This window comes from Morus notabilis, unplaced genomic scaffold, assembly GCF_000414095.1.
Source record: "Morus notabilis unplaced genomic scaffold, ASM41409v2 Scaffold70, whole genome shotgun sequence".
NCBI lineage: Eukaryota > Viridiplantae > Streptophyta > Magnoliopsida > Rosales > Moraceae > Morus > Morus notabilis.
In genome coordinates this window covers 366,889-378,533 of record NW_010365594.1, presented here as the reverse complement: position 1 = coordinate 378,533, position 11,645 = coordinate 366,889, and the positions used below count along the sequence as shown (strand labels likewise).

At 36.6% G+C, this 11,645-nt stretch overlaps 1 non-coding gene across 1 annotated transcript; it reads left to right on the top strand.

Annotated features, from left to right (window-relative positions):
* Positions 1-7,360: 7,360 nt before the first annotated feature.
* LOC112093608 lies at positions 7,361-7,464 on the top strand. The gene has a single exon (XR_002903133.1). It is a non-coding gene; the product is annotated as a small nucleolar RNA R71 (small nucleolar RNA).
* Positions 7,465-11,645: the final 4,181 nt, after the last annotated feature.

Genomic DNA, 11,645 nt, shown 5'->3' with positions numbered 1-11,645 from the left:
GAATTGTACTTAATTAAAAATTAATAAACACTCTATCTTAGTACAATGTTAATGATACATTAGAGAGACAATGCACGCTTGAGATCCGAAAATAGGAGAACATCTCAGCACGCTAATAATGAGCACACATAAAGCTCGAATTGAAGAAACTCCTCCCATCAAGATAGGTTTTGGAGTGCTAAAGGGACTGCTCGTCGAACCCCACAAAGAGGGGACATCTACATATCATAAAAAAAATCTAGTTGGACCAAGACTAATCTATCAGGAGATATACAAATGGCTTTAAGTTGACCACCAAAAACTAACAACAAATAGCAAAACAAATGAGGGTCGGGTAGGGAGACCGTCGCCCTTATTACAAGCACGAAAATTACATAAAGAAAACAAAAAGAACCTCCGACCACCACCGTCCTGTGAAGAGCAACTGGCCAATGGGCCGTCGAGGGAGATAGCCGGTCAAGAGATCTCAGCCACCAAATGACAAACTCGCCTGAAAACGAATCTCATTTGTTTGGCTTCCAGCTCCAAACTGATTTAGATCCACCCAAACAAAGCCACCGCACCATAGACTGCCACCACTAACAAGAAGCTCACAACTAGGCAAAATTAGGTCTATGTTTCATGGCTGGGAGTCCTGCAGTCTCATAACTCTGGTCGTTGTTCACTTTTTTTCTCTGGTTCATGTGTGGGGGAGAGAGAGAGTTGACCCTAAAACCAAAAGATGTATACTCTGGATTTTTTTCTAGAAACTAGTGATGACACTCCACGCAATGTTTCAAAACTCAAAATTTAACTGAAAAGTTCCACACTCATATTAACCTACACAAGTTCGTTCACAAGGATAATCTTGCTCGGTTTCCCATAGTTACAATTAGTGTTGGAACTTTGGGCGGGCCGGCCGGCCCAAGGCCTAAATTTTTCGGGCACGGCGAGCAGGCCCAATTGCCGGCCTGTCCAAAGTTATAAATTCAGGCTCTGGCTCAGGCAGCCCGAAAATGGACACCACGCCGGAGCACGCCGCCGTCAACTGCCGTCCGCCGGAGTTTTTTTTTTTTTGAATTTTTCAGGCCAAACCCGATTTGCCCGAATGCCTGACCTGCCCGACTCCCCGAGAAACGGTCAAAATTTTGACCGTTGGTGCCCGACCCGAAAATAAGCCTGAAAACCCGATTTTGCCCGAATGCCCAAAAACTTGTCCAACGGCTAGTTTTTTTTACCGTTGTTGCCCGAACCCACCCAAATCTGACCCGCTGAAACCCTAAAGTAGCCGTTGCACCTGATTTTTTTTATAAAAAAAAATCAATTTTTTAACCCAAAAATTTCCTTATAAATACCCCCCATCCCCCACACATTTTTCTCACTCAAGCTCTCTCAATCCCTCTCAATTTCTCTCAATCTCTCTCAATCTCTCAAATCTCTCTCACAATTTCTCTAAAAACTATCACATTATTCTAAAGCTCTCTCTCTCAAATCACTCTTATTTTTTTATAATGGATCCATTTGGTTATAGTGGTATTCCCGTTGATGCCTAACACAACGTGGAAGAAGGGCAATTTCTCACTAATCTGAGCCTTGGTGGACGTACTGGAGGTCGTGGTCGCAATGGTGGTGGGCGTGGAGAAGCGGCGAGTGCCAGTGTGACTGTCTTTGCGTCTACAAGTGTTGCAACCTCTAGGAGGAAATGCAAGCGCACATCGACAGTTTGGGATCACTTTGACACAATTGAGGAGATCGACAATGAAGGTAAAACTAAACATATAGCTCAGTGTAAATATTGTTTATCTAAATTACAAGGTGACACTATACATGGTACCACACACTTGAGAAGACACTCCGAAAAGTGTCTTCAAAAGCTTAGCCAATCCGGCGGACCCGAACTCCGCCAAACACAATTATCTTTTGATCGCGCAACCGGTGGTCTAACCACTTGGAAATATGATCCGCAAGTAGATCATATGGAAGTTGCGCGAATGATAGCTGCTTTAGATCAACCACTTAGTTTTGTAGAGCATCCTAATTGGCAACGATATATTAAGGTTGTATATAATCCTAATGCACAGTTCACTTCAAAAACTACTCTTAGGAAAGATTTATTAAAATTATTTTTTTTAAAAAAAAGAAGCATTAATAAACCTTTTACACTTGACTAGCAGGTGCGTTCCGTTAACGGTAAATATTTGATATGCCGTTGCCAATAAAGATTATTTAGCTGTTGTTGTAAAAAATCATAACGCAAGTATATGCTATCGCAATCAAGTAATATAATAGTGAATAAGAATATCATCCCACAAGGATTGTTGTTTACTAATTACCAAAATTATATTAACCCTAATTTTATTTGAATAATCGAAAAGAGAGTTTATAAAATTAAGTAAAGTAAAACTAAAACGATTAAATAAATCAAACAACGCTACGCAATGGAATAAAATTCAATAGATTAAGACTCTAACGTATCTGATTTCACCAAAATTAATCATGTTCAAATTCCTATAATTCAAGAAAATTAACATTCAATCATATACTGACAGTAATTTCTCTAAAGCAATTATTATTCTTTCTCAAGCAATAATAATATTAATCCAACAAGCAAACTCTACATCTCTGTCAGAATTCTAAACCTGTTGAAAATCATTAAGTGCAAGAAATTTAAAAGAACTGCACAAGCATCATAGATATCTCTATCCTATGAACAACTCATGGTATTTCAATTAAGAGCTTATTTAATTATCACCTCTCGGTCTCAAATCAAATACAAAATCATGTAATAGTTGGCCAAACAATCACAAGCATTATGAATAAATTGAAATACTCAGTATATATGAATTAAACATCAATTACTTAAAAAGAAAATAGAGAATCTGAACATTCATAATCTGACTACATCGTAGCCCTAGAAAAAGAAATTAGTTCATCTCTAAACAAAATAAATTCCTAAACAAAGTCTTAATCATTGGAAAGGAAAGAAAAGAACTAGTTTGGAGTTGAATTGAAGCGTCTCCGTCTCCGGATTTTTGCTGTTGTTCTTCTCCGTACTCAATTCTCCTTTTTCTTCTTGAATCTCTTCTCAAAAGTCAACCGTCACTCTCAAGTCCAAAAGTCCCCCTTAATTGCCCTAGAATAATCTATTTATATGTTTAGGAGCATTAGGGTTAAAACGGGCAAGTTTTCTCACGATTGGCCTTCAAAACACGCCTTTTCTCGCGTCGTAGCGCCGCGGCGCTGAGTTTCTAGCGCTGCCTGTGAAAAATCCTGGGTGCCAAAACGCTGCCCATTCTGCCCAAATGTCTTTGTTCCGTAAAACTGGGCGTCAAAACGCTACAAATTGGCGCCTAAGCGCTATGTTTGCTGTCTTTTTCCACCAAAAGTTGTCCAAAACCTTCCAAATCATAGACTTTCACCTAACCTTCAAACAAAGAATGAAAACAAACATAAAAACTAACAAAAACCTCGAAAACCAACTAGATATTAAGTGTAAAATGATACTAAATGAGCAAGTAAAACTCACTCATCAAATACCCCCAAACTTAATATTTTGCTAGTCCTCGAGCAAAACAAAAATGAAAGAAAGAAAACTAAAAAGAAATGAAAACACGAATAATACGAAACATAAATAAATGAAACCTTGCTTGAGTATTGATCCAGCGTTGTTTCACAAAAAAAAAAAAAATGCCTCAGAGATCTCACATAAGTTATAGCTCAAGAAAGACTTTAAACTTTTTGAAAGTTTAGAATTTCAACTCGAATGCTAATCTCACCCCCACCGAAGACTCCTTATGTGTGTGTGTGAATTATCAATTACACATACCCAAATGCAACTCAGATGAGTTTATGCAATTAAGTGAATCAAGGTAGATCTCTGATTTTTCAAACTCCATAAGATTGCTTTTCTTATCACTCTCCACTAATGTCAGTCAACAAACCACCAAGGATCAATAGGACTTTATTATGCTTGAATTGAATGGCTAGGGATTAAGGTAGGATAAACGGATATCAATGAGGCTCTAAATTCCCTAAACTCATCAATTACTCTAGGATCCTCTTGTAGAACTTCTAACTCAATATCCCAATACATCCGCCATTTGCCATCAACATTCTTGTCTCCACTCTTTATTTCTTTCTCTCTCTTTTTTTTTTCTTTTTTTTTTGTTTTTTTCTTTTTTTTTATAAATGTGACAAATACAGAATTTCATTGGAGACATCAAACAAATTATAGAAAATATCAATACACCTCCCAATTTCAAGCATAACTCAACGTGCATCCTAGAATAATCAACAAGCTTAAGGGAAATGGTGAATGATAGGATTTATTTAAAGGCTGAGCTGATAATGTGGATGACAAAGAAAAGTTTAATCAGGCTCAAAGAGGTGACTAGGGATATTATTATAACAGGGTAAGCTCAAACAGCTCAAATGATCCAAAAATGGCCTAAATCATTTCCTTAGTGATAAACTACCTGGGATTTCATCTCGAGTGATAATCAAACAAGTTCTAGAGTCCAGTGAGATCTTAAGAAACATGAAAATCACATAAACTTTCTCTAAGTTCACAAAATGGCCAAGTGTTCTTAGTTATGTGGTTAACAATGCAAGAAAATCATAAGTAGAGCAAAACCAACAAACAAGTCAAGCACACAAACAATCAAATTATTCATTGTCTCCCAGAAGCCAGAGTTAAGTTCAATCATTGTCTGATCATCGGTCGGGGGCGAAACAAGCCGAACCAAAGCTCAAGTTTTTTTTTTAAACTGAATAAAATAACATAAAATAAGATAGTTAACTCCCCCAAACTTAAAACTAACATTATCCTCAATGGAAAAGTAAAACAAGAGAGTGTAGAGGACTTCTCTGAGTACTTGTCAGTCAGTGTCTTCATTGGGTGCAAGAGGAGGTGCGAAAGTTGCAAGGATTTTTTAATTTTTATTTTAATTTTTATTTTTTTGGAGGCAGCGCCAAGGCGCTCCATGGTAGCGCCAAAGCGCTACGTGCTCTACCACTTTTGCCTAAAATGCTCTATTTTGATAGCCAAAGCGCTACTGTTGCTGCCAAATCCGTGCTTTCATGCCTACTTGAGCTTCATTTCAATTGCAAATCCTTAGAGCAACCCCCAAACTTGTTTATTAACCTATCAATCAATTTAAAACACAATAAGTAAACTAAAAATAAAATAAAAAATATTAATGATAATAAAAATAAATAAAAGATTTTAGAAGGCTCGGGTTGCCTCCCGAGAAGCGCTTGGTTTAACGTCATCAGCCCGACGTCTTGCTTCTTATGGTGAGTTCAGGAGAATGTTTGTCTTCTGTTGATCAAAGCCACCATTAATATATGGCTTCAAACGTTGTCCATTGACCTTGAACGTTCCCTTTGCATCATGAGTAACTTCAACTGCTCCATAGGAAAATACTCTCACCACTGTAAATGGCCCTGACCATCTGGACTTGAGCTTTCCTGGAAAGAAGCACAGCCTTGAATTATAGAGCAATGCTTGTTGGCCCGGCTTGAACTCTTTTCTTGAGATGTGCTTGTCATGCCAAGCCTTAGTTCACTCATTGTAAATCTTGCCTTTCTCATATGCATCATTACAGAACTCATCCATCTCATTAAGTGTCTGTGGTTTCTCAATTGATGGAATAGGGCGTGATGGGCCTCGTCCCAAAGCTTCAAAGTACCTCCGATTGTTAGGTCCGAAAGAATCCATCCAGTCCATAAACTCCATAGCTTCATGATCTTCTATTGCACTAGTTTCCGGATAAATTAGACAAGCTTCCAAAGGCTCTTGAGGTTGGCCAAGATGCTCAGTGACTAAGGTGTTAAATGTTTCAATTTGAAAACAACTATCACTCGCTTGCGGGTATTTGGGAACATTAAATACATTGAAAATCACCTCCTCCTCTTATACTCTTAGGCGAAGTTCACCCTTTTACACATCAATGAGAGCCCGACCGGTTGCCAAAAATGGTCTCCCAAGTATAATGGGAATTTCCTTGTCTTCTTCTATATCCAAGACAATAAAATCATCCGGAAATATAAACTTATCAACCTTGACGAGTACATCTTCAATAATTCCTCTCGGGTGTTTGATGGAGCGATCGGCCAATTGTAATGAGACTGTAGTTGGTCTTGCTTCTCCTAGCCCAAGTTTTTTTAAAATTGACAAAGGCATTAAGTTAATGCTTGCACCTAAATCGCATAGTGCCTTTTCAAAAATAGAATTTCCAATAGAACAAGGGATGGTAAAACTCCCCGGATCTTAGAGCTTCTGAGGCAACTTCCTTTGTAAGATGGCATTGCACTCTTCAGTAAGTGCAAATGTTTCATAATCCTTAAGTTTCCTCTTGTTTGACAGGATATCTTTCATAAACTTCACATAGCTCGGTATTTGTTTAAGAGCTTCGGCGAATGGGATGTTATGTGCAATTTCTTAAAAATGTCCAGAAACTTTGAAAATTGTTTATCAAGCTTACTTTTCCGAAGGCGTTAAGGAAACGGGATCCTTTGTGATGGCTCCACTGGCAAAGGTTGTTGAGCTGCAGGAATTTCACCACTCTTCTCCAAAGATTGAGTATCTTTGGGTGACGAAGCATCTTCACTACTTTTGCTAGACTTCTTAGGCTCTGGGAATGTATTTAATTCTTTCCCGTTTCTCAAAGTAATGGCCTTGCATTGCTTTATTGGATTCACTACCGTTATACTTGGCAAATTACCTTGTTGACGATCATTTAGCATGTTAGCCAATTGACCGATTCGCACCTCCAAGCTTCTGATCTGAGCCGATTGATTCTGGAAATTTCTCCTGGTTTCATTCATAAATTGTGTGTGAGAGGTAGCCAATTGAGCTATTGCATCTTCTAGATTCACCTTTTCCTCTTGTGGTGGGTTACTCTGTTCGAGCTGCAATACATTTTGAGTGTTTCTCCAAGACAAGTTTGGGTGATTATGCCATCCTTGATTAAACCTGTTGGAGTAAGGATTGTTCTGTTGCCTATTAAAATTTCCCACATATTGAGCCTGCTCCATTTGTACCTGTGCAAAAGGGTTGTCAGCTTGACATTCATAACTTTGGTGAGACCCGCTGCAAAATTCACACACTGGAGAGGATGTTTGGATGGCATTGGCTGTCAATTGAGTATTCTGCAATTGTTTGGAAAGAGAAGCAATTTGGGCAGTCAAATTAGTGATGGCATCAATCTCATGTAGTCTGGCTGTCTTCTTTGGTATGCTTCTTTCACTAGGCCACTAGTAATTATTGGTTGTCATATCTTCTAGCAACTCATATGCTTCATCTTCATTTTTCTTCATTAATGCTCCTCCTGCAGATGCATCGATTAGAGTTCTTGTAGTGCCACTCAACCATTTAGGTAGACCATGATGAGGACATCTTCTCAGTAACTCATTGTATCTCTCTCATGCTTCATATAGAGTTTCACCTTCATATTGAGCAAAATTTTTTATCACGATGCGCATCTTCGTTGTTTTAGCCGATGGGAAAAACTTAGAAAGGAACTTCTAAACTAAGTCTTCCCAACTAGTGATCGAATTTGGCGGCAGTGAATTCAACCAACTTTTTGCTTTATCTCTAAAAGAAAACGGAAACAACCGAAGGCGAAGAGCTTCATCATTAACTCCATTGTATTTAACAGTATCGTAAATCTCCATAAAATTTACAATGTGAGCATTAGGATCTTCATTCAGCAATCCATTAAATTGGATCGCTTGAATCATCTGCAACATCACCGGCTTCAATTCAAAATTATTCGCCTGAATAGCAGGCCTCCTGATCACTGATTGAACACCGGTTGGTGGCAATGCATAATCTCACAAAGCCTTTGGCTGATTGACCACCGGTGGATTGTTCAATGGTATGTTGTTGTTGTTGTTCTCATTTATTGCCCATTCACGATCAGCCATAGTTTCTTGCGACTAAATGACAGTTTCTCTCTTCTCTTTTCTATTTCTTCGACAAGCACGCTCAATTTCTGAATCAAGAGGAAGTAGAATACTGCTCCCAAACTTTCGCATGCACGTAGAGTAAATTCCAGTAGAGCACAAAACAGGAAAAAGAAAATAAATAACAAAATAAAATCCAAAGTCAAACTAGAGTTGTTTGGTATCAATATTAGTAAAAACAAAACAATCCCCGGCAACGGTGCCAAAAACTTGTTGTGAAAAATCGTAACGCAAGTATACGCTATCGCAATCAAATAATATAATAGTGAATAAGAATATCGTCCCACAAAATTATATTAACCCTAATTTTATTTGAATAATCGAAATAGAGTTTATAAAATTAAGTAAAGTAAAACTAAAATGATTAAATAAATCAAACAACGCTATGCAATGGAATAAAATTCAATAGATTAAGACTCTAGGGTTTCCGATTTCACCAATTAATCTTGTTCAAATTCCCATAATTCAAGAAAATTAACATTCAATCATATACTGACAGTAATTTCTCTAAAGCAATTATTATTCTTTCTCAAGCAACAATAATATTAATCCAACAAGCAAACTCTACATCTCTGTCAGACTTCTAAACCTATTGAAAATCATTAAGTGCAAGAAATTCAAAAGAACTGCACAAGCATCATATCTATCTCTATCCTATGAACAACTCATGGTATTTCAATTAAGAGCTTATTTAATTATCACCTCTCGGTCTCAAATCAAATACAAAATCATGTAATAGTTGGCCAAACAATCACAAGCATTATGAATAAATTGAAATACTCAGTATATATGGATTAAACATCAATTACTTAAAAAGAAAATAGAGAATCTGAACATTCATAATCCGACTACATCGTAGCCCTAGAAAAAGAAATTAGTTCATCTCTAAACAAAATAAATTCCTAAACAAAGTCTTAATCATTGGAAAGGAAAGAAAAGAACTAGTTTGGAGTTGAATTGAAGCGTCTCCGTCTCCGGATTTTTGCTGTTGTTCTTTTCCGTAGTCAATTCTCATTTTTCTTCTTGAATCTCTTCTCAAAAGTCAGCTGTCACTCTTAGGTCTAAAAGTCCCCTTTAATTGCCCTAGAATCATTTATTTATATGTTTAGGAGCATTAGGGTTAAAACGGGTAAGTTTTCTCACGATTGGCCTTCAAAACGCGCCTTTTCTCGCGTCGTAGCGCCGCGGCACTGAGTTCCTAGCGCTACCTGTGAATAATCTTGGGCTCCGAAACGCTGTCATAGGTGCCAAAACGCTGCCCATTCTGTCCAAATGTCTTGGTTCCGTAAAACTAAGCGCCAAAACGCTATAAATTGGCGCCTAAGCGCTATGTTTGTTGTCTTTTTCCACCAAAAGTTGTCCAAAACCTTCCAAATCATAGACTTTCACCTAACCTTCAAACAAAGAATGAAAACACACATAAAAACTAACAAAAATCTCAAAAACTAACTAGATATTAAGTGTAAAATGATATTAAATGAGCGAGTAAAACTCACTCATCAACTGTAACCGGACATTACTTTAGAAGATTTGATTTAGATAAGAGAATATTAGGTTTTAAATGTGTTCTAGGATCACATAGCGTGAATTTAATATATAATACCATTTTAAATGTAATTGATGAATTTAGATTAAGAGATAAAGTAATAGTTATAACATTAGATAATGCTAGTACCAATACAAAAGCAATTGAGTTCTTTGAAAATTAGAAGGCCCTTAATGGTTTAGGTACTATTTTTTATCCTAGATTAAAATTAGAAGGTTTAGAAAACTTAGGTGAATTTTAAGGCATCAATTGTTCAGACCAATTTCCAATAATAAAGGAAAAAATATATTCGATCTATAGTAAATATGAGATTAGGTTTAGAAGCACAAACTCTAGAGTACAGGAACCGCAATAACAAGACGAAAACCTGCATTCATTCTTGAATATTTTCGGGTTGAAGAAGAAGAAGAAGACAACTCAAACAGAAGCTGAGAGTGGATCTTCGTCAACAAGTGGCAGTGGCAGCGGCGGCGGCAGCTTCAACGAGCTTATGGCATACCTCAATGAAGGCTTAGTAGTCAACGATACTAGAGAATCGTTTGACTTAGTTCAATGGTGGAGGGCACGGGCATTAACTTGGCCAATCCTAACTCGGTTGGCAATGAATATATTTTTTTATCCCAGTCTCCACTATTTCATCCAAACAAGTCTTCAGTATGACAGTAAGAATACTTGAGGAACACCGAAATGCATTGCAAAGGGACATTGTTAAAGCATTGGTCTGCATTAAGGATTGTGATCGGGCTGATCAACGTCTACAGGATACAATTTCGCCGGCAAGCTAAGAATGGATCGATGAATTTAATAGATTAACATTTAATTTTAAAGACGATCCTTCAGCTTCAAATTAAATTGTAAATTTGTAATTTGTAAATATGTATTTACTTTTGACATTGTAATTGTATAACGTTGTAAGTTTGTAAAATTTGTAATTCGTCACAAAATGATTGCACACTTTTCTCCTTGCCAAGTTTTTATCTCAATTGGGTTTTTCTTGGTAAGGTTTTTAACGAAGTAATCATGAATTACGAATTTAAAAATTAATATACATGATTAATTTATTAAATTGTGTTAATAATGTCTGTTGAATGTTGATTTTGATTTTTATATAATTTTAACACAAAATAACTTAATAATTATAAAAATTAAAAAATATAAAAAAAATTTAAGCTATTCGGGCGGGCTTAGGTTGCCCGGCCGAGCTCGGGCAGCCAAATATTAGCCCGCGGCCTGTTCAAGGGCATTTTCGGGCTCGGGCAGGTGGCTTGGATTTTTTGGGCGGGTCGGGTCGGGCTTCGAGCAAAAAATTAGTATTTTTGAACGGTCACGAGCAGCCCGTCTAAAGTTCCAGCACTAATTGTAATAGATGCATCTTTCCAAGTTTATCAGCAAACGACAACAATTTTCCTTCATACCAAGCACGTGATATTATTTTTTATCATTACTAATAACTTTACAGATCAAGAATACATTTACCAAAATTAAAAATATAGGACATGACTCGTGCCAAAAGTACTTGAGTAAACTATAAATAAAACACGTTTTTTTTTTTTTTGAAAAAAAGTGAAAATTTGTTGCAATTGTCGTCCAATAGCCAATAAAATTGCCCCCACGATCTTTGCAAATCAGAATTATTCACTAGGAGCAATATGTTTGGTAAAGGAATTCAAATCTTGTTCAAATAGTTCTACTATAAGTGTTTTTCTCATAAAAATTTAAAGAAAAAATAAAAAATTTATCATTAAAAGTATATGAGTCTAAATTTTTATCTCTTATTCTTGATAAATACTATTTTATTAGTGTAATTATTTAATTAAAAAGATTTTGAATCAAAAATAAATAGTAAAAATCTTAACCCATACAATTTCAAATAATATTCGTTAAGATTACCCAAATTTTAATTTTAATTCAAACTATCTTATTTGAATCCATAAATCAAGCGGGCACAGAGTCTACCGGTTGCTGTCCATTGTCGATAGAACTACAGTGCCAAAAATTATCAAATTTAGGATCTTAATGCAAAAATTATAAATTTAAGGCCTAACGTACAAATGGCAAAAAGTACAGGCTGCATTGGTGCAAATATTAACGACATCCCCGGGGCATCCCGGGGCAGCCCCGGCAATTTCAAATCATGTTTTCAAACCCGGAA